At 48.1% G+C, this 22,627-nt stretch overlaps 1 protein-coding gene across 1 annotated transcript in view; it reads left to right on the forward strand.

Moving 5' to 3' along the window:
* Positions 1-658: 658 nt before the first annotated feature.
* CTIF (cap binding complex dependent translation initiation factor) overlaps positions 659-22,627 on the forward strand; it is a 176,695-nt gene continuing 154,726 nt past the window's right edge. The window contains 1 exon segment of the mRNA XM_044276324.1: positions 659-777. The gene's annotated coding sequence lies outside the window, so the exon portion shown is untranslated.

Consider the following 22,627-nt stretch of genomic DNA (forward strand, 5'->3'; position numbering starts at 1 on the left):
ACTTGGGGTACAGGACACTGACACTTGGGGTACAGGACACTGACACTTGGGGTTCAGGACACTGACACTTGGGGTACAGGACACTGACACTTGGGGTACAGGACACTGACACTTGGGGTACAGGATAATGACACTGACACTTGGGGTACAGGACACTGACACTTGGGGTACAGGACACTGACACAGGTAAACCTCCAGTATGATGCTAACGGTTGTCGCCACTAGGGGGAGCTCACTCTCATCATTGAATACTTTGGCCTCTCCTGATACTTTTTGGCGGAGATTCTGGCCTGGATTATATGGGTAACATTGGGGAGACGTTCTGCTGGGATTATTATCTCACAATCTACCTAAAATGAAAGGTCAGTCAGTATGGCAGACATTCCCCTCACACAAGTCTGCACTGCTTTTCTCTATGGCTGATACTCGCAGACAGTGACGTCCCCCTGAGGTGCCATCATTCCTGCGCACATTTCTGACATATCTGGGAGTGCGATCTTGCGGTCTGGCCGGCACCCTCCTTCTCCTCCTCCTCCTCCTCCTCCATGTTCTGACTTCTGTGTAATATATAGCAGGGAGCTCTCTCTCCCTTTTCCCCTCAGTCAGGACTACATTTCCCGACGTGTCCCGCGGCGGTGTTGGGCCCACGTGGTGCGCTGTAGGGGGCGGGGCCGTGACGTCAGATTCCTGCATTCTCTGTGTCAGGCTGGAGCTGTCTGCCAGTGTCAGGGAGCAAGCGGCCGGCTCTTCCGGGCGAGCTCACAGGACACTGCCCAGGTACGTACCCGTCTGTGCCCGTCGTCACTGGCACTGTTCTCCGCGGGCTGAGGCCTGAGGTGTGGCCGGTAGGTCGCTGCCCCCATGTGGACGTGGCTGTGCCCGGCTGGCTGCTCCTGCCCGCGTCCCTCTCATGCTGGTGTCCTCCCTTTGTTTACTAGGGTGCGGGTGTGAGTGCCAGCTGTGTGACCTCTGACCCCCCCAGGCAGGTGGCGCATGGGGCTGAGAGCAGGGGATGCCCAGGAGATCTCCTCCATCTATTCCCTGCTCTGACCAGCATGGCACTGCCAGGGCAGACACATGGGCTGCACTACTGGCACCATCAAACTTTTTTAATGCCCAAGACCCTGGACTTTGGTGGAGTCGCAGCGCATGCGCTCTCGCACGTGATCTCAGTGTTATGATGTGACTCTTTTTCCATTCCAAACATTAGAGCGGGACTTTATGGCGACCCGAGGCCGCGGTGCCACTTTTTCTTGCATCCCAGGGCCACGGCGCCACTTTGTTGGCATCCAAGGGGCCTCTGTGCCACTTTGTTGGCATCCCAAGACCACAGCGCCACTTTGCAGGCATTCCAGGGCCACGGCGCCACTTTGTTGGCATCCCAGGGCTGCAACACCATTTTGCTGGCATCCCAGGGCCGGGGCTGCACCCTGCGGGCGTCCCAGGGCCGGGGCTGCACCCTGCGGGCGTCCCAGGGCCGGGGCTGCACCCTGCGGGCGTCCCAGGGCCGGGGCTGCACCCTGCGGGCGTCCCAGGGCTGCGGTGCCACTTTGGCACTGCAGGGCCACACCACTACTTCACTGCTGTCCCTGAGCCATAGCATCACTGGACCAAGGTGTCACTTTGCTGCCATCCCAGGAACACTGTGCCGCTTTGCAGCTGTTGGCAGCCACCAGGTTGTAGTCCCATCATTTGGCTTGTAGCTGGTGAATGGACACAACGTCTCCTCCTCCTCATGCCGGTCGTCATCGTTTAGTCTCCTCCATTCAGCAGCAGAGCACTCAGCCGGACATGATGCCCATCACTCCTGGCACCTCTTGTGTGCACTTCATTCATCTGCATCACTTATACTGGCACCAGCTATGTGTCACCCAGATGCCAGGCTCAGCTATAGCGGCAGGGCCCCGTCGCCCTCCTCTTCCAGTTTGTTAAACATTCTGTTTCAGTGAAAGCCTGCTGACAACCAATATGGCTGCCATCGCAGCTGCTGCAGAGGTTGTCACCCAGCTTTCCCAGAGCAGCAAGTGTGGTTTATGCAGAGATACTGGGACAGGAATTGTTTGTGTCCTGTCTGAAGCTGGGTGACAACCCAAGAGAGATCCCCTGAGGCCAGGGAGGTCTCGCCCTCGGCTTCTCAGAGGTTGTGGGGTCTCCTAACTCCAATCATTTAGAAAATCCTAAAAAGTGTAATCATAGTAGAATGAAAGCGTTATTCCAGTCCTTGGGATATGCCATGTTTATGATGGTGGGGGTCTGACCTCTGGGACCCCCAAGCAACCCTGAGAATAAAGGGGTCTCTGTAGTGATTTTGCTCCATCGCTGGGAAAGAAAAGCGCTGCAGCCCCTAATATTCTCAGGACCGGTGGTGGTCCCGGAGGTCGGACCCCCGACCATCATAAGGTGACATATTCTGGCTATAGGTTGTCACTTTAGAAGATGTGAAAACCATTTTAGAAGCAAAGGATCCTATGAAATACTTTTATATTTTAGTTTATTTTCAAAATGTCAGATTGCTGTCAATGAATAGAATCATGTTTAGTTTTGTGCTAGGTCAACTGTTGTGAAACTACAACTCCCAGAAGGCTCCATTCACTTCTATGGGAGTTAGAAAAACAGCAATGCAAGTGTGCATGCTGGGAGTTGTAGTTTCTCAGCAGATGGAGTGCTGAAGGTTGCTGACCCCTGTGCTAGGATGTAGAGTGCTAAAATTCGCCATTTGACCCTAAGGCCTCTTGCACACAAACGTATTTTCTTTCCATGTCCGTTCCGTTTTTTTTTTTGCAAACCATATACGGAACCATTCATTTCAACGGGTCCGCAAAAATAACGGAAGTTACTCCATGTGCATTCCATTTCCGTATGTCCGTATTCCCGTTCCGCAAAAAAAAATGGAACATGTCCTATTGTCCGCATTACGGACAACGATAGTACTGTTCTATTAGGGGCCGGCTGTTCCGTTCCGCAAAACACGGAATGCACACAGATGTCATCCGTATTTTTTGTGGACCGCAAAATACATACGGTCGTGTTCATGAGGCCTAAGGGCATGTTCGCACAGTACGGATTTCGGATATCACAGTGGCAGCAAAGTGCGCAACATTTTATCAAATCTCATCCACCTACTGCAGGAAAATCCCACACAGGACATTGACCAGCGGAGTGGATAGTAATCTGCTGCATGTCAGCAAACCCATCCTAACCTAGTCCTGCTCCTGCCGCTGAAGATTTGTTTAGTGTGTCAGTGGGGACAAATCCCATGTCATCTAAACACATCTCTCCTGTCTCTGACTCCAGACTGAAAGGCGCCGATACATGGTAACAAACCCTCTCTGTGTGTGAGCAGGATGAGGTCTGTATAGTTTTTCAGCATCTCGATGTAAACAAGTGTTCATGTTCACTGACAGCAAGCAGAGAGCTTGAAAAATGGTGAGAAATTGAAACGGGAAATATATGACAAAGTTTCAAAATATTTCATTATGCAGTGATTATGTGTTATTTCTGTAAGGCTGGACACTCCCTGCTTGCTGACTGATGCCAATTTGCCCTGCTGGTGGCATGTTATATGTAGGGAGTTGGCATCATGGCACTAGCTGTAGGTTGCCCTCTGCGGCTGGGATTGGCGCAGGCTGTGGGTTATTATTGGTTAGTCATCTGACCTAATACTTTGTTATAATGACTTGTAGTTTTCATGCATTTAAAGAGGTATGCACACCAGTACCGACCCCAAAAAAATCACAGCGGTACTCCTGTAGTACACAGGGCCCCGGTATTGACCTCTTCACTAGCATGGAGATGGAGCGTGGTTGCCCGAGGCCGCAGGACGGGTTACCAGGCAGCCGCAGCAAACTCATTCATTCAGTGCGTAGAGCGCTCAGCGCCTGTGTTCTCCGAGCGAGGCCCCGATCATTAGGTGTAATTGGTAAACTCTGGCGTTCACTGCCGCTTCCCTTTTAAAGGCACAGAACCCCTTTTAACAGATGAGGATCACTGTTACTACTGCTGCCACTATTAGGGTGCGGTCACGCTGTGCAGGGTTTCCTGATGCAGGTTTGGAAGCCAAAACCAGGAGGGAATTCAAAGCAGAAGAGAAGTGGTATCTATCTTGTATACTACTACTACTACTACTACTACTACTATCATCCACTCCTGATCCTGGAATCCAAAACTGCAGCAGAAAACTTGCTTATTACTACTGCTATTACTATTATTACTTCAACTATAATTACTACTGTTATTACTGGTACCACTACTGTTATTACTGCTATTAGTACCAATGTTACTATTACTACTACTATTATTACTACAACTATTGTTACTACACTATTACTATCACTCCCAGAATTACTCCAACTATAATTCCAATTACTGTTATTACTGCTACTATTAGTACAACTATTACCATTGCTGCTACTATAAATACAACTGTTATCATTACTACTATTATTACCGCCACTATTATTACTAATCCCATATTACTGCAACTATGCTTACTAATATTATTACTACAGCTATTATTTCTGCTGCTATTAGTACCACTATTACTATTATTACTGCCATAATGATTAATACTATTATTACTGCTGCACTATTATTAAAGGGGCCGATCAGCTGTTTGAGAAGGCAGCGACGCTCCTGTGAGCGCCGGGGTCTTCTCTCTGCTTTCCCTAGGCCAGTGATGTCACTTTCATCGGTCACATGGCCTAGGAGCAGCTCAGCCCCATAGAAGTGAATGAGGCTGAGCTGTAATACCGGGCACGGCCACTATACAATGGATGGCGCTATGTTTGGTGAGCAGTAGGGATGAGCGAATCGACTTCGGATGAAACATTCGAAGTCGATTCGCATAAAACTTTTATTCAATACTGTACAGAACGAGCGCTCCATACAGTATTAGGCTACATGCACACGACTGTCCGCAAAACACGGATGGCGTCCATGTGCATTCTGCAAATTGCGGAACGGCACAGACAGCTCTTAATATAACTGTCTATTCTTGTCCGCAAAACGGACAAGAATAGGACAGGTTATATTTTTTTTTACGGAGCAACGGATGCGGACAACACACAGAGTGCTGTCCGCATCTTTTGCGGCCCCATTGAAGTGAATTGGCTCGCGAGACTTCGCATAATAACTTCAGAAATTGATTTATACTGTAAAAAAAAAAAAACATTTCCCGAACTTGGGTTCGTTTCCAAGGTACCACTTGGAACCGAACCCGAGCTCGGGAAATTTGTTTTTTACTCGTTCGCTCCGTACAGTATTGAAACGAAGTTTTATGCGAATCGACTTCGGATGTTCCATCCGAAGTCGATTCGCTCATCCCTAGTGAGCAGGGAGAAGGCCGTGGCGTACACAGGAGAGCTGGGCCCTTCTCAAACAGCTGATCGGTGAGGGTGGCTGGTGTCGGACCCCCACCGATCAGATACTGATGACCTATCCTGAGGATAAAAATCTCAGAAAACCCTTTTAAGGCCTCATGCACACGGCCGTTGTGCAGCCGTTCTGTGCATTGGGGACCGCAATTTGCAGTCCCCAATACAAGGGCAACATCAGTGCGGCGGCCGGAACGGATCAAGACCCATGCAACTTGAAAGGGTCTCTGATCCGTCCGCACTGCAAAAAAATAGAACATGTTCCATTTTTTTACGGTGCCGAGGCACGGATCCATTCTTCCGTGGGGTTCCGTGCCTCCATTCCGCACCATAGCTCCGGATTGCGGATCCATTCAAGTGAATGGGTCCGCATCCGTGATGCAGGGTGCACACGGCCGGCACCCGCATATACGGCCACGGGCCGGGCAACGGCTGTCTGCATGAGGCCTAACCCTGGTGATGTGACCAAAACCTGTTTGACTGACACTAATTTTGGATTTCAAGTTTGGTGCCTCAGTCTTTGACGGCAGTTATGAAGAGTGGGTTGCCGTCATTCATTCCTTTCCCAAAAATTTTTGCAAATAGAAATCATTAATCACAAGATCCCCATTTCCTCCGCATTTCAGCCCGGCCACAAAATGTCCTGCAAACATCGTGTCAGTGATCTTCTTGTTAGCTCAGGAGAAAGTGTTAACCAGGACAAGGCAGCTGATATCAGTCTGTCCTGCTGATTGAGCAGACTGGGATACTGGGATCACTAGGGGAGATTTATCAAACTGGTGTACAGTAGAACTGGCTTAGTCGCCCATAGCAACCAATCAGATTCCACCTTTAAATTTTCGCGGCTCCTTTGGAAAATGAAAGGTGGAATCTGATTGGTTGCTAAGTTTTCTTTTTTACACCAGTTTGATAAATCTCCCCCATTGTCTTCTTCTGTTAAGGCCTCGTTCACATCTCCGTTTCCGGATCCGGCAGGCTATTACGGCACAGAGCCGCCCTCCGGATCTCACAGTGCCGGCGTTGCTGGATCCTCTGCTTCACCACCGGATTCTCGTTGACTGCAATAGGGGTCTGACGGTGATCCAGCTGATTTCCAGAAAGAATGCTGGGTTTTGGCCAGAAGAAAACCGCTGCGTTGCAGTCGATGGGGAGACGGCGGTGAAGTAGAGGATCCGTCAACCTGCTCTGTGCTGGAACAGCCTGCCGGATCCACAAGCGGAGATGTGAACGAGGCCTAACCATGGTTACTTCCAAGGAAATGTGTGAAGTTATCATTGCTTTCATGTATCAAAAAGGCTTCACAGAAAAGGACATTGCTGCTTGTACGATTTGCACCTAAATCAACCATTTATTGGATCATCAAGGACTTCATAGGGAGAGGTTCAGTTGCTCTGAAGGAAGTCCAGCAAGTACCAGGAGCATCTCCTAAAGAGGATTCAGCTGCAGAATCGGGTCACCACCAGTGCAGAACTTGCTCAGGAACGGCAGCAGAGAGGTGTGGGGGCATCTGCACGCACAGTGAGGCGAAGGTTTTTGGAGGATGGCTTGGTGTCCAGAAGGGCAGCAAAGAAGCCACTTCTCTCCAAGAAAAGCATGAAGGACAGACGGACATTCTGCAGGAAGTACAAGGATTGGACTACAGAGGACTGAGGTCTAGTTATTTTCTCTTAGGAAGCCCCCTTCAGACTGCTGAGGACATCTGGAGAAGAAAGGTGAGCACTGCCATGAGTTCTCCTCAGACCATTCATGTCTGTGGTGGCTTCTCATCCAAGGCTGTGGGCTCGCACACAAATCTCCCTAAGAACACTGCCATGAATAAAGAATGGGATCAAAACCTCCTCCAAGAGCATCTTCTCCCAACCATCCAGGAGCAATCTGGGGATGACCAATGCTTTTTCCAGCAAGATGGAGACCACATCACAGGCAGAAGTGAGAACTTAGTAGCTCGGTGAATAAAACATTGACATTTTGTCCATGGCCAGGAGACTTCCCAGATCTCAATCTCATAGAGATCCTGTGGTCAATCTTCAAAAAGCTGGTGGACAAACAAAAACATAGAAATTGTGATAAGAAGCACTGATTAGACAAGAGTAGGTGGCCATCAGTCAGGATTTGGCCCAGGAGCTGACATCCAGCATGCCAGGGCGAACTGCAGAAGTCTTTAAGAAGGGTCAACACTGGAAATATTGAGTCTTTGCATAAACCTGATGGCTTTGTCAATAAAAGTAATGAAATGCTCATAATTGTACTTCAGTTACCATAGAAACATCTGACAGAAAGATCCCAAAACACTGAAGCAGCAAATGAAAACCAAAATCTGTCTCAACTTTTGGTCACAACTGTACTATTATTACTACTGCTGCGCCTCTTACTATTATCAGTATTGCTATTACCAGTTTTACTGTTATTAATATTATAATATTATTACCGCTATTATTAATACTACTATTGGTACGGCTATTACTATTATGACTAATATTATGGCTATTACTACTATTAAAGGGGATTCCAGGTGTTAACATTGATGACCTATCGTTAGGATAGGTCATCAATATCTGATCGGTGGGCATCCAACACCTGGGACCCCCGCCGGTCAGCTGTGAGACGAGTAGGCAGCGGCGCTCCATGCTAGTGCCACTTCCTGGTCTTTGCACTACGCCTCGTCCCCTGTGGGGAGGCGGTATGGAGTAATCACAAGTACCTGCACTATTCAAGGGAACAGAGCGGGTACTCGTCATCGCACTGTACCTCCGAGGCGACATGTAATGAAAAGGAAGCAGCGCTCACATGGAGCACCACCTCCTCTTTAAACAGCTGATCGGCAGGGGTCCTGGGCGTCGGACCCCCGCCAATAGATCTTCAATATTAACAGCTGGGCAACCCCTTTAATACTATTATTACTACTATAAATATTCATATTATTACTACCTCCTTTTCAACCCTCATAGTAGGGTGAGACCTTTACAAGTATGGCCACCTTAAAGGGGTATCCAGGAGATTGACGCTTATCACTTATTTCCAGCATACGCCATACATTTCTACCAGCTCTGTTGCACTTCTAAATTGAGTCACAAGAGGCGCTGTGGGGTGTGAATGTCTATAGGCAGAGTACTACTTTAAGGCCTCCTGCGCACGACTGTATGGCTTTTTCAGTATTTTGCGGTCCATTTTTCCCGGTACATTCAGTTAAAATAATTTTTTTTTGGTTTGTTTTTTTGTTTCCGTTCCATTTTTCCGTATGGAATATACAGTAATGACATCCGTTTTTCCGTATGGCATATACAGTAATGACGTAAAAAAAAAAAATTGGGCTGGGGGAAAAAAGCTCGTAAGGGTGTGGCAGATTGTTAGGATTTCTGGATGATTGGTTGCATGACTCTAGGAATTTCATGTTATATCTAGATATTGTAGTGTATTGTGTACTTTATATTTAGCGTAGGGTTAAGTGGGGAGCGTCGGTACTTGCTGCCTGTGACCCATCTGCTATGCCGTGCGTTCCTTGACACCCTGCCATCCAGCATGCATTTATTGCTGATGTGCCCGGCCACAGCGTACATGGTTACAGGAGCTAAATATACACTGGTACATTGGCATCTAAAGCCACAAGGATTCTGGTGCCCATAAAAAGAGGGACATGGTAGCGCCATATTGGTGCCTTTGTTGCTGGATGGTGGTATTGGGGATATACCCAGCACCTGCCTGTGGCATTGTGTTGTCTGGAGGGCGTTGTGCTGGCCTGATGCCAATATCCCAGCATCTGCCAGGCTTGGTGCTGCAGACATTCCTGTCCCTGCCCTCCTTCAAATTTTTTTTTTAATGCCCCTCCCCCCATAATGGGGGAGGCTGAATATAATTGCTGAATATAATTTAACATTTTTTTTATTTTTCCCTCCATTGTTCTCGTGTCTTGTGGTGCTTTGCAGTTTCCTTTCCATTATTAGAGGACCTCCAGCTTTCCTGACATGTTTGTTTTAGTAAATACTTGTATTCTCCATGAAATAGTTGTGCCATTCCTCTGCTATTCCTCCCGGAAACATATGACTAAGGCCTCATGCACACGACAGTTTTTTTTCACGGCCCGCAAAAACGGGGTCCGTGGGTCCGTGATCCGTGACTGTTTTTCCGTCCGTGGGTCTTCCTTGATTTTTGGAGGATCCACGGACATGAAAAAAAAGTCATTTTGGTGTCCGCCTGGCCGTGCGGAGCCAAACGGATCCGTCCTGAATTACAATGCAAGTCAATGGGGACGGATCCGTTTGATGTTGACACAATATGGTGCCATTTCAAACGGATCCGTCCCCATTGACTTTCAATGTAAAGTCTGGAGTTCTGTTATACCATCGGATTGGAGTTTTCTCCAATCCGATGGTATATTTTAACTTGTAGCGTCCCCATCACCATGGGAACGCCTCTATGTTAGAATATACTGTCGGATATGAGCTACTTCGTGAACCTCAGATCCGACAGTATATTCTAACACAGAGGCGTTCCCATGGTGATGGGGACGCTTCAGGTTAGAATATACAAAAAAACTGTGTACATGACTGCCCCCTGCTGCCTGGCAGGTGCTGCCAGGCAGCAGGGGGCAGACCCCCCCCCCCTGTTTTTAACTCATTGGTGGCCAGTGGGCCCCCCCTCCCCTGTTGTTAACTCGTTGGTGGCCAGTGTGCGCACCCCCCTCCCTCCCTCCCTCTATTGTAATAATAGCATTGGGGCCAGTGTGCGCGCCCCCCCAACCCCTCCCTCCCTCTATTGTAATAATAGCATTGGGGCCAGTGTGCGCGCCCCCCCAACCCCCCCCCCCCTCCCTCCCTCTATTGTAATAATAGCATTGGGGCCAGTGTGCCCCCCCCCCCCCCCCCCGATCATCGGTGCCAGCGGAGTAGAAGATTCATACTTACCTGGCTGCTGGCTGCTGCGATCTGTGTCCGGCCGGGAGCTCCTCCTACTGGTAAGTGACAGGTCTGTGCGGCGCATTGCTGTCACTTACCAGTAGGAGGAGCTCCCGGCCGGACGCAGACATCGCAGCAGCCAGCAGCCAGGTAAGTATGAAAATCTTCTACTCCGCTGCCACCGATGATCGGGGGGGGGGGGTGCGCACACTGGCCCCAATGCTATTATTACAATAGAGGGAGGGAGGGGGGGGGGGTTGGGGGGGCGCGCGCACACTGGCCCCAATGTATTAAAACAATAGAGGGAGGGAGGGAGGGGGGTGCGCACACTGGCCACCAACGAGTTAACAACAGGGGAGGGGGGGCCGCACAATGATATTCAAACTGGGGAGGGGGGGGTCTGCCCCCTGCTGCCTGGCAGCCCTGATCTCTTACAGGGGGATATGATAGTACAATTAACCCCTTCAGGTGCCGCACCTGATGGGGTTAATTGTACTATCATATCCCCCTGTAAGAGATCGGGTGCTGCCAGGCAGCAGGGGGCAGTCTTGTACACAGTTTGTAGTGTATTCTAACTAGAAGCGTCCCATCACCATGGGAACGCCTCTGTGTTAGAATATACTGTCGGATCTGAGTTTTCACGAAGTGAAAACTCAGCTCTGAAAAAGCTTTTATGCAGACGGATCTTCGGATCCGTCTGTATGAAACTAAAACCTACGGCCACGGATCACGGACACGGATGCCAATCTTGTGTGCATCCGTGTTCTTTCACGGACCCATTGACTTGAATGGGCCCGTGAACCGTTGGCCGTGAAAAAAATAGGACAGGTCATATTATTTTCACGGCCAGGAAACACGGCTCACGGATGCGGCTGCCAAACGGTGCATTTTCCGATTTTTCCACGGACCCATTGAAAGTCAATGGGTCCGTGAAAAAAAACGGAAAACGGCACAACGGCCACGGATGCACACAACGGTCGTGTGCATGAGGCCTAAGGCCTAGTTCACACAAACGTTTTTTTTGCGGGTGTACGGGCCGTTTTTTTGTGTTCCGTATACGGAACCATTCATTTCAATGGTTCCGCAAAAAAAACGGAATGTGTTCCGTATGCCTTCCGTTTCCGTTTTTCCGTTCCGTTGAAAGATAGAGCTTGTCCTATATTTGGCCGTAAATCACGGGTCGTGGCTCCATTCAAGTCAATGGATCCGCAAAAAAAACGGAACACATACGGAAATGCATCCGTATGTCTTCCGTTTCCGTTCCGTTTTTTCTGAACCATCTATTGAAAATGTTATGGCCAGCCCAATTTTTCCTATGTAATTACTGTAAACTGTACATGGCATACGGAAAAACGGAACGGAACAACGAAACGGAAACACAACGGAACTCAAAAACGGAACAACGGATCCGTGAAAAACGGACCGCAAAAAACTATTAAAGCCATACGGTCGTGTGAACTAGGCCTAAGGCCTCATGCACACGACAGTATTGCTTTTTTTTCAGTGTTTTGCGGTCCGTTTTTATGGATCCGTTGTTCCGTTTTTTGTTTCCGTTGTGTTTCCTTTCCGTTTTTACGTATGCCATATACAGTAATTACATAGAAAAAATTGGGCTGGGCATAACATTTTCAATAGATGGTTCAGCATAAACGGAACGGATACGGATGCATTTCCGTATGTGTTCCGATTTTTTATTTTTTTTGCGGACCCATTGACTTGAATGGAGCCAAGCACCGTGATTTGTGGACAAGAATAGGACATGTTCTATCTTTTCACGGCACGGAAATACTGAAATACTGAAACGGAATGCACACGAAGACACTTCAGTATTTTTTGCTGAACCATTGAAATAAATGGTTCAGTATATGTTCCGCATACTGAACTCAAAAAACGTCCAGTATACTGAACGCAAAATACTGTCGTGTGCATGAGCCCTAAGGCTACTTTCACACTGGCGTTTCTGGGTCCGCTTTAACAAGCGGCCCAAAATGGATCATTTCAGCCCCAATGCATTCTCAATGGATAAGGATCCATTCAGAATGCATCAATTTGGCTGCGTTTGGTCTCCGTTGCGTTTTTCAGGCGGTTACTAAAACGCAGCTTGCAGCGTTTTGGTGTCCGTCTGACTATGCGGAGCCAAACGGATCCGTCCTGATTTACAATTTAAGTCAATGGGGACGGATACGTTTTTCACTGACACAATATGGTGCAATTGAAAATGTATCCGTCCCCCATTGACTTTCAATGTAAGTCAGGACGGATTCGTTTTGACTTAGACTTTTTTTTTAATGAAAAATGCAAACGGATCCGTTATTAACAAATGCAAGCGTTTGCATTATTGGTGCGGATCCGTCTGTGGAGATACAAGACGGATCCGCACCGAACGCATGTGTGAAAGTAGCCTAAGGCCCCCGTGTACATAGGCTGGATAGGAGTGACTAGGATCTGTGCGCAGAGGGGACTGGACCGTTGCTTTAAAGGGGTACTCCACGTCTGGATATCTATGGTGTATTAACAGCAGATAGATGTGGGTGAAGAACATGGGTCCCCCACCCCTGACCCACCTGGTGAGTTAATCTGTTTCTATAGCTCCTATTCACATTTGCAGCCATCTTTCCATTCATTGTCCACCTGGATGCACTATACAGAGGTTCCTCGCTTCGCATGTCAGGGGGACGCCCATTTTCCAGAAAGGTGGGACCCGCACCTGTCAGTCCTATATAGCAGTGTTTCCCAACCAGTGTGCCTCCAGCTGTTGCAAAACTACAACTCCCAGCATGCCCTCACAACCAAAGACTGTCCGGGCATGCTGGGAGTTGTAGTTTTGCAACAGCTGGAGGCACACTGGTTGGGAAACACTGCTATATAGCATATCCTGTGATTAATGTCCATGTCAAGAATACCTCCTTAAGTAAGGCAGATGTAATCTCTCCTCTATGTAGATACAGCGATGGCATCCTTGGCTTGTCGCTATGTACAGGGATGAATGAGGCGGCACTGCGTATTGTCACTATACGGAGGCTTTCTTACAAGGTCGCCACGTTTTCTTCAGAGAATTCAGACTCGTCATGACCGGTAACCGTTCTTAAGTCAGGAAAACAATGAGATTTGCTGCGTTCTCTTCCTAGTGAAAAGTTCAGCCTTGTACAAGATCTCCGCTGACTGTCAGAAAATAGAAACGCCATTTAACTACCATTTTGCATCCGTTTTAAACAGATGAATTAAAAAAATAAAAATAAAATCCTAACCCCACAGTGCAGTATACCCCCCCCCCCCATAGTGCTCTCCAGGGCATCAAATGGTCTCTATAGTGGCCCCCCGTTATGAATAATTCCCCACTTAGTGTCCCCAAATATGAATAATGACCCCCCCCCTTGTGTGCTCCCAGTAGGAATGACCCCCTTCCTGCCCCCAATTAGGCATAATGACCAACTTTTTGCCCCCCCCCCCCCCCGTAGGAATATTGGCCCCCCATTTTGCTGTTGCGAAAAAAAAAACAAAAACCACGTGTGCAAGTGGTGAGGTGAGTATTTTAGTATTTTTTTTTAATTTATTTTAACCCTGAAAGGCCCATTTTTTTTCAATAGTGTATCAGTTTTTAACATTAAACAGGTGCACTTCTGTCTAAACGGATGTTTATTGGTGTCCCTAGTGAAAAGGTGGCCCCCAGGATCATCACAAATAAGCGTGTGTGTGGTACAGATGATGGCGATACAGTCAGAGGTCCGCTTTTACAACCACTGCAGTCCATTAAGTAATGCACAGTCAATAGCGGCTTTCAAAAATAGGTCATGTCCTATTGACTGTGAATTACTTAATGGACTGTAGTGGTTGTAAAAGCGGACCTCTGACTGTATCGCACATCATCTGTACCACACACACGCTTATTTGTGATGATCCTGGGGGCCACTTTTTCACTAGGGACGTGAAGGCCCATAGGATATAAGAGGACCCACAACCGCTCCACTGCTGGGTCGCTGCACTCATCCTGCCCTGCCCCATCCACCCCCGTACACAACAATCCATGGGGCTTGGCTGCCATTGTTCTCCACTAATTGCAGGTTTCACGGCAGTTATAGGTGCGATGCCACCCTCTGTATCAATGGAGGCCTCCCTTTGAAGTGTTTTATAGTCTAGGATAGTGATATTCTTCTCAGGATTAGGAGCGGTGAGTGACTCCCAACCTCCTCCGATGCCTTGTCTGTCCTCATAAAGTATAGACTGGATGGAAAAGATCAGCCGTAATATTAAAGGGGTTGTGTGACTTCATCAAATGGCATTTATCATGTCGAGAAAGCTAATACAAGGCTCTTACTAATGTATTGTGATTGTCCATATTGCTTCCTTTGATCACATTATACGCTGTTGGCAACCGGGAGTTACAACCACCTGCAATCCAGCAGCGGTGGTCGTGCTTGCACACTATAGGAAAAATTGCTGGTCGCCAGAGAGTCTGGTGCTTTTTCCTATAGTATGCAAGCACGACCACCCCTGCTGGATTGCAGGTGGTCGTAACTCCTCGATGCGAGCATAGTGTATAATGTGATCTAAGGAAGCAATATGGACCATCACAATACATTAGTAAGTGCCTTGTATTAACTTTCTCTACGTGATAAATGCCACTTGCTGAAGTGAGGCAGCCCCTGTAAAGGTAGGTTTCCATAGATTGCATTGTCTATTGCGTTTTCATCTATTTGGCCATAGGTACAAAGGTTGCGCTGAATGTCCTGATATCAGAAGGTTTGCCGGACGAAGACTTACAAACTTCCACAATGCCAGAATGCAGAGAAATTCGTCAGGCTGTCCCCTCCTGAACAGCCTGCTGGATGTCTAGTGCTAGTGTGAAGTCCTTACCGAGAGAAGACTGTTCTCCAGCAGCATTGGGTGCATGCGCCCTGCACAGATGATGCTGCGGATTGTACCCCTGTCTTCACTACGCATTGGGCACATCGAGCGCAAGGTGCATCATCCTCTGCTTCATCAGGTGAGTGCACATGCCAGATCCCACTGGAGAAGCTTGGGACCCTAAACCCCAGCGGTATGGTGGTAACTTGTTGGCCCAAACCAGTTGGCGGGTTCCCTTTCAAAGGCTATGTCCACCTTTGCAAATATTTTCTCTGGTTTCCGTGCATCTACGATGGAAGAAGAAACAACTTTGCAAATAGTCTTCATTAAAGGGGTTATCCAGGGTTTTGATATTGATGGCCTAGCTGATCGGCGGGGTTGCAGGGAGTTGGACCCCTGCCGATCTCATATTGGTAGGACATCGATATGAAAATCCTGGAGAACCCCTTAAAACATTTCTTACCGTTCTGAGTCTACAGCTAATATGGATGCATGTTGGCTCAGCGGTGGTCTGCATGGAGTTTGTATGTTCTCCCTGTGTCTGCGTGGGTTTCCTCCCTATACTGATAGGGATTACAGCAGATTTCCTAATGTAAAGTCTAAGGGTACTTTCACACTAGCGTTTTTCTTATCCGGCACTGAGTTCCGTCATAGGGGCTCAATACCGGAAAAGAACTGATCAGGCATATCCCCATGCATTCTGAATGGAGAGAAATCCGTTCAGGATGCATCAGGATGTCTTCAGTTCAGTCACTGAACAGCGTTTTGTAAAGAGGAAATACCGTAGCATGCTGCGCTATTATCTCCGTCCAAAATTCTGGATCAGTTTAATTTACATTGAAATGTATTAGCGCCGGATCCGTCCTTCCGGTAAAAATGTGAAAAAATATATAACTGATCCGTTTCTCCGGAGGACATCTGGAGAGACGGATCCGTTCTAGCAATGCATTTGCAAATGCTGTCCGTTTGCATGCAGATTGCCCGATCCGGCAGGCAGTTCTGGCGACGGAACTGCCTGCCGGATCACTCTGCCGCAAGTGTGAAAGTAGCCTTATTTACCCAAAATGCAGCGCACCAGAGAAAGCTCATGTGCGGATTCTGAACCAGACAGCAATGCTGGGAGAATTCAACTCTGAAGCCTCCAAAATGTTGAATGCATGCTCTGAAGTCATTACTTTCCCAGCACCATCCTTACAGCTGGCAGAGTGCACATCCTTCCCGCCTGCCCCATGGCATCAGTCGTGTCCTGTTCTTGATCACTCCGCTTCCTATCAACTGTCTGGCACCCCAGTGATCAGAAAGGAAGGTCATTATGTTTAATGTGTGTCAATGCATGCTGGGAGTTGTAGTTTTGCAACAGCTGTAGAGCCACAGATTAGGGAACGTTGTGTTCAGCTGGAATTTGATTAAAAGGGGTTTTTCAAGACTTTTATATACTACTGACCGGTCTTCTGGATAGATTATCAGTATCTGATCGGTGGAGGTCCGACACTTCGGACCCCCATCATTGAGATCATGGGCATTGCTCGGCTGAGCCTCGGGTACATGTGTATGGGTGGTCTGAAGGAATAGTTGTTGACTACCTTTAGACTACTTTGTCTCTGGAAGGTAGTGAAATCCTTCCTCTACTTCTCTAAGAGGTAAGACCGCACGGTGCGGTTGTGTCACGGTTGCGAACGGCCATGCTGTGGTCAGTTACCTGCACTGCTGTACAGGCTACAGCGGGGGCCCTTGCTATACTGCGCAGACAGACCAAACAGTGCCGTCCTGATTAGTTTGAGTAGAGTCCGCTGTGGGTCATACGGCCAGACGGTACTCGACCGCAGCATGGTCGCATCTCAACCGCCATGTGGTCATACTACACTTGGCACTAACTTAAGCAAGCCACACGTCTTCAGACATTGCAGCTGCAACGTGGAGAAGGTCAAGGAGCCAAAGCTTCTGCTTCATCAGCAGATTTCTAGAAGACTTGTCTGCTTAGAAAAAAAAAATCTGAGATTTTTTTTATATACTCTTGATAGGACCTCAGTGTCTGATCGGTGGGGGTCCACCACCTTGGACCTCTACTGATCAGCTGTTTGAGAAGGTACTGGTGCTCCTGTGAGCGCTGCGGCCTTCTCCCTGCTTACCAAGCACAGCGCCGTACATTGTATAGTGGCAGTGCTTAGTATTGCAGCTCAGCCCCCTTCACTTCTATGGGTCTGAAATACTCCTAGGCCACGTGACCAATGAACGTGTCATCACTGGCCTAGGAAAAGCTGAGAGAAGGCCGTAGCATCCACAGGAGAGCCGCTGCCTTCTCAAACAGCTGATCGGCGGAGGTCCTGAGTGTCGGACCCCCACTGATCAGATAATGACCTATCCAGAGGAAAATTTTGGAAAACCCCCTTTAAGAACTTACAGAAGGTAAACCGATAGACATGTTCTTGCCATCTATTTTTATTTCTTCTTTTATCACTTTAAGAACTATATTATTGGACTGTCCATGCTAGTACTTGTAGTTCTACACCTGCTACAGTACTACCTTATGCCTCTAATGGATGTGACTGCTTGGCAAAGGCACTCTTCCCATGTGGGTATACTGGAGCCGGATCTTTACCTGCAGTACGCACAGATGCATGGGAACGCCACCGCATCTGTCACAAAGCATAAGAGCGAGAGCTTGTCCGCCCAGTTCCCAGCTGCTGTTGTCGGCCCATTCAGCCTGAACAGAGAGGCTGGATGCAATAATGCTGTCACAGCGAGGCTTTACATGTCTGACAGGCGTGCCCTGATGGGACAAGCAGCACGTTTGCATCATGTGCTAGGAGGAAATGCTGCCTGTCACCCGGCAGTGACAGCGGCCCTGTGATGCGGAGGGCATGCAGCAAGGTGCCAAAGTGTTCGAAAGGGGGAGCAAAAAAGGGAAAGGAGAGAAGATTTGGCTTGAATTATTTAAATTCTTCACCATTTTGGAGATCTCTGCTTGCTGTCAGAGAATAGGAACATGCTTTTTGCTGACTTAAACCACAGTTGTATAGTTTGCATGATAGAAAGTTGTCAGGACACACAGCCGGGGTCCGCACCGGCTGCATGGTACAGACAAGGCCTGGCACCCGTAGGCCGTGCATTGCCAGCCTCTGATTCCGTGCATGTTGCCTCCTTTTGTTTCCAGCCCAGATCCTGGCAGCCGGCCCCGATGTTGGAGCGATGTGATTTCAGCAAGCGCTTCAGGTCTTTGTTCAGTCTCCTGTCATATAAGGATGTTCCTGCTGCTGGCACTGTCAGAGGAAGGGGGGTTAGGAAATGTTCTGAAATCAAAAACCAGGTGGCAGAGGAAGGCTCCAAAATACGGAAAGGAACGGCCTGCTCTGCCTAGAATAAAGTGCAGTTTTTAAAGGGGTTATCCAGGATTGTTTGCATCCAAAAGCAGCACCCTACCCCATGAGTTGTAATACTACACACAACCCATGCACCGGTGTGGCGCTGTTTCTGGAAGAAAATACATGTTTTTCTGAAATCAGATGTTTAAATGGATTCTCCAGCTTACAGATGTTGAGGACCCATCCTCAGAGGTTCTCCAATCTCCAGACTACTGACATTGAGGACCTATCCTCAGAGGTTCTCCAGACTACTGACATTGAGGACCTGTCCTCAGGTGTTCTCCAGACTAAATATTGAGGACCTATCCTCAGGGGTTCTCTAAACTACTGACATTGAGGACCTGTCCTCAGGTGTTCTCCAGACTAAATATTGAGGACCTATCCTCAGGGGTTCCCCAGACTACTGACATTGAGGACCTGTCCTCAGGGGTTCTCCAGACTACAGATAGTGAGAACCTATACTCAGGATCATTGGAGGTTCAACACCCAGCACCCCCACCAATCAGCTGTTTCTGGAAACTGTGGACTGGAGTGGAAGCAGAAGGCTCCATACTTTGTATAGTTTTCGGAGTCGGTGTACTTAAGCTTAGGTCCTATTCACTTGAATCGACAGGTGATTTCAGTGCCTCGGCACTGCCACTATACAGTGTACAGAACTATCTGCCACCAGCTCAGTACAGCGTAGCTGCAGGCGCTGCGGCAGCCCAAAACAGTTGATCACTTGGGGAGCTGGACGTCGGACCGCCACCAATCTGATACTGATCATTGATAGGTCATCCGTATCTGCAGCCTGAGCAACTCCCATTATAGTCAATGGAGGAAAAATCATACGCAACGTGTGCCACAAATTTCTTTTTGTCTGGATTTTTTGTGACTTGCAGCTTAGCATGTTGCAACAGCATTGACTAACATTTTCATGATATGTCGCTGTGTAGCTGCACCGTTAAATATTCTGCCGCTGTCTGGCAGATCTGTTTGGAAACCTGAGGTTGCTCTCTATGGCAGTCTGTAGTCCATCAATGGAGTTTAGACCACTGGCTGGAGGACGCCACAGCCGGCCTCGCATTTCACTTGCAGCTGGGAAATGCACTGAAATCGCATTGCTCCAACATGAGCGGCCAGCTGCCAGGATCAGAACAATAGGAGGCAACATGCGAAGAGTCAGCGGCTGGCAGCGCACGGCCTACGGGTGCCAGCCCTTGTCTGTACAATGCAGCCTGTGCTAAAGCTGTGCGCTGCTGACCCCGGCTATTGTCCGCATGCCTCGTCCAGAAAACCTCTGTTGTAGAATTACATGACGTCTGTTGAGATGAATGACCGTCCACGTAATCAAAGGACTCCTCAAATCTGCCAGAACAGAGGCCGTCTCGTGGGGAGAGGGGTACCCCCTTCTAGGCAGTCCATATACCCCACATGCTTTTCTAGCTGTTCTATTCAGATTAGAAAGCGCTGTATGTAATAAGGGTCACTTGCTATCATCTACCATTACCCGTATTGGGAGAATGACAAAATTAAATCCGCTCCCTTTTTCCACCAAATATTATTCCGAAATAGAAACAGCACTCTGAGAAAGTTCCTTGCATTTAGAGGTTTCTTTAAGTCGCCGCCATCGTATTGTGTATATAGTAACGTTTCGATAAAACTCCCTTCTTGAGGCTGAGTTTGTGTCACTGCCTGCCCTGTGAGGGATCTGAGAAGATCGGATAGACTTGCAGCACGTGAGTCTATCTGACAGGTCTTTCTGTGTTTCCTTTCCGTATGTTGTTGTGGCCTGGATCCCACCTCTCCACAGCTACTGCTCATTAGCTGTTTAAGAGGCTCTATTTTCCTTCTGGAGTTCTATACTGGTTGTTCGTGCATCCTCTACTTCCTGCTCGTCTCAAGCTAAGTCCTCCTGTTTTCTCCTTTTGTGCGTGGGTTGCTTCCAGGTCTCGGGGAGACGCTGGTTCCTTCACGGTGGTAGGTACTGGCCGTCTCATTTCCCGCTCCCTAAGTTGGGGTTTGCTACAGTGTCAGCAGGGCTTAGGTTCCAGCGTATGAGTTTGTTCACCATCAGGACTTGCTCATACTGTCAGCAGTCAGGGAGAGGCTCAGGGATTGTTAGGAGGTTACCATTCCCTCCTCCCTAGATTTGGGGCCTAGTCTGTTTACCTGTTGCTGTTTGTTTACTTGTTGTTCCTCTTATCCCCATCTACCATGACAGTTTGCTATGTCGAAAGATGATGGAGGCTTTCCTATGTGCGATCAGATGGAAGTGGGGAATCCTGTTAGACGGCATTGTCTCGCACTTTCGGCTCCGTGTTTTGTCACTCCGCTCCACAGCGCCCGATGCTTTCTCTTCCTATTTTACCTCCAGTAGCTTTAAAGCCCAACAGACCTAATTTTTACAGTATTTCGCTATCTTTTATTTGCTGTAAACAGGGTGGTTGTGGTTGGCAAACTGGCCAAAAGCCTACAGGCTTCCATTTCCAAAGGGGCACCAAGAGCTGGACAACTTGAGTGCGAGCAAGCTTTCACTTCTTTTGACCACCAGGGTCTTATTTAAGCATTGTATAGCAGGGTTATTTGAGCACTGAATGGCAGTATTATGTAGGAAATACAGTGTATGGCAAACTGGACATAGGGGACACCAAGAACTGGGCAATTAGGTGCAACCTAAAAGTGAAGTGTGTAAGCTTTCACCATTTTGAACCACCACGATCTTGTTAGGTATTGTATGGCAGGATTATTTGGGCACTGAATAGCAGTGTTATGTAGGAAATACAGTGTATGCCAAACCGGGCAGTTGCCTAGGGCCCCCATTTCATAGGAGGCAACAAGAACAGTACAACCAGAAGTAAATTGAGAGTGAAATATGTCATATTCTGCTGCTCTGGACCATCAGGGTCTTGTTAGACATTGTATGGCAGTATTGTGTAGGAAATGCAGTATATGGTAGTGTTTTGTGCATTTTATATAGTAATATCGTTTGGTGTATGGCACTCCTAACCACGAGGTGAGGGTGGACCCACCACCCTGAGGTCCTACCTTTGTGTATGACGGGTGATGTAAATGTAATATACTTCCATAATGGAGTTAATAACAAGGTTGCGTTTGTGCCATGAGGCTGGTGATTAGGAGATGCGGGCGCTTGGTCTAGAACAGGGATGCTCAACCTGCGGCCCTTCAGCTGTTTTAAAACTACAACTCCCACAATGCCCTGCTGTAAGTTGATAGCTGTAGGCTGTCCGAAAATGCTGGGAGTTGTAGTTTTGCAACAGCTGGAGGGCCGCAGGTTGAGTATCCCTGCTGTAGGCTGTCCGAAAATGCTGGGAGTTGTAGTTTTGCAACAGCTAGAGGGCCGCAGGTTGAGCATGCCTGGTCTAGAGGAACGCTTTTCTCTATCATGAGACCCTTCCGAGCTGTAATCTTCAGTCTGTTCCCAGGCAACCTCTGCAGACCTCTACTAAGACGGCTAATTATTACATGGCTTTCCGTTCGGCCCGTCATTGCTGACGAGCTGCATCCGCAGAGCTGAATTCACACAGAACAGGTTTTTCTTCTATCCAATAGAAACATACTGGACAAGTGGTTGATCGTTATGTGACCTTTTCCCGTCCCGCCACATTTATCTCCATTGTGAGCAATAATTGGCTATTGAGACAATGTTATCACTGACAAATAAGATCCACAAGCACAGAGCAGCACTGAGTGTTTCAGGAAAATTACCATGGGAGCTGGTGACCTACATGTGATGGGGGGGGGAGTTAATTTAAAGAGACAAGTGAAGGCGAAGAAGTAAAATGTCATAGACAGACTTAGGCTTATATAGTAGAAGGAGCCTGCGTTGTACTTCAGAGCTGCATGCGCAATTCTGCATGCCGAGATTTCCTACTTGTTTAATGTTTTCCTCAGAACTTACACCGGCGATATTCCTTTCTAAAACTTCTCTTGAGGCTGGATTTTCACATAGTGTCTGAAGCCCTGTCCACCTACAGCGGCCTATGGTCGCACAGTTTGAAGGTAATATCTCAGCAACTCAAATTCTTGCAGCCATTGGCTGTAGCGAGTGTGCAGGGGTTTGGCGGCACACCCCATCTGCATTGCAGCTGCTAAGAGGAAGCAGTGGCGGTCACTGGAGTGTTGGTCTGTAGCGCATGCTCCCTTGATTTTATTT

Source organism: Bufo gargarizans, chromosome 1, assembly GCF_014858855.1.
Source record: "Bufo gargarizans isolate SCDJY-AF-19 chromosome 1, ASM1485885v1, whole genome shotgun sequence".
Classification (NCBI taxonomy): domain Eukaryota; kingdom Metazoa; phylum Chordata; class Amphibia; order Anura; family Bufonidae; genus Bufo; species Bufo gargarizans.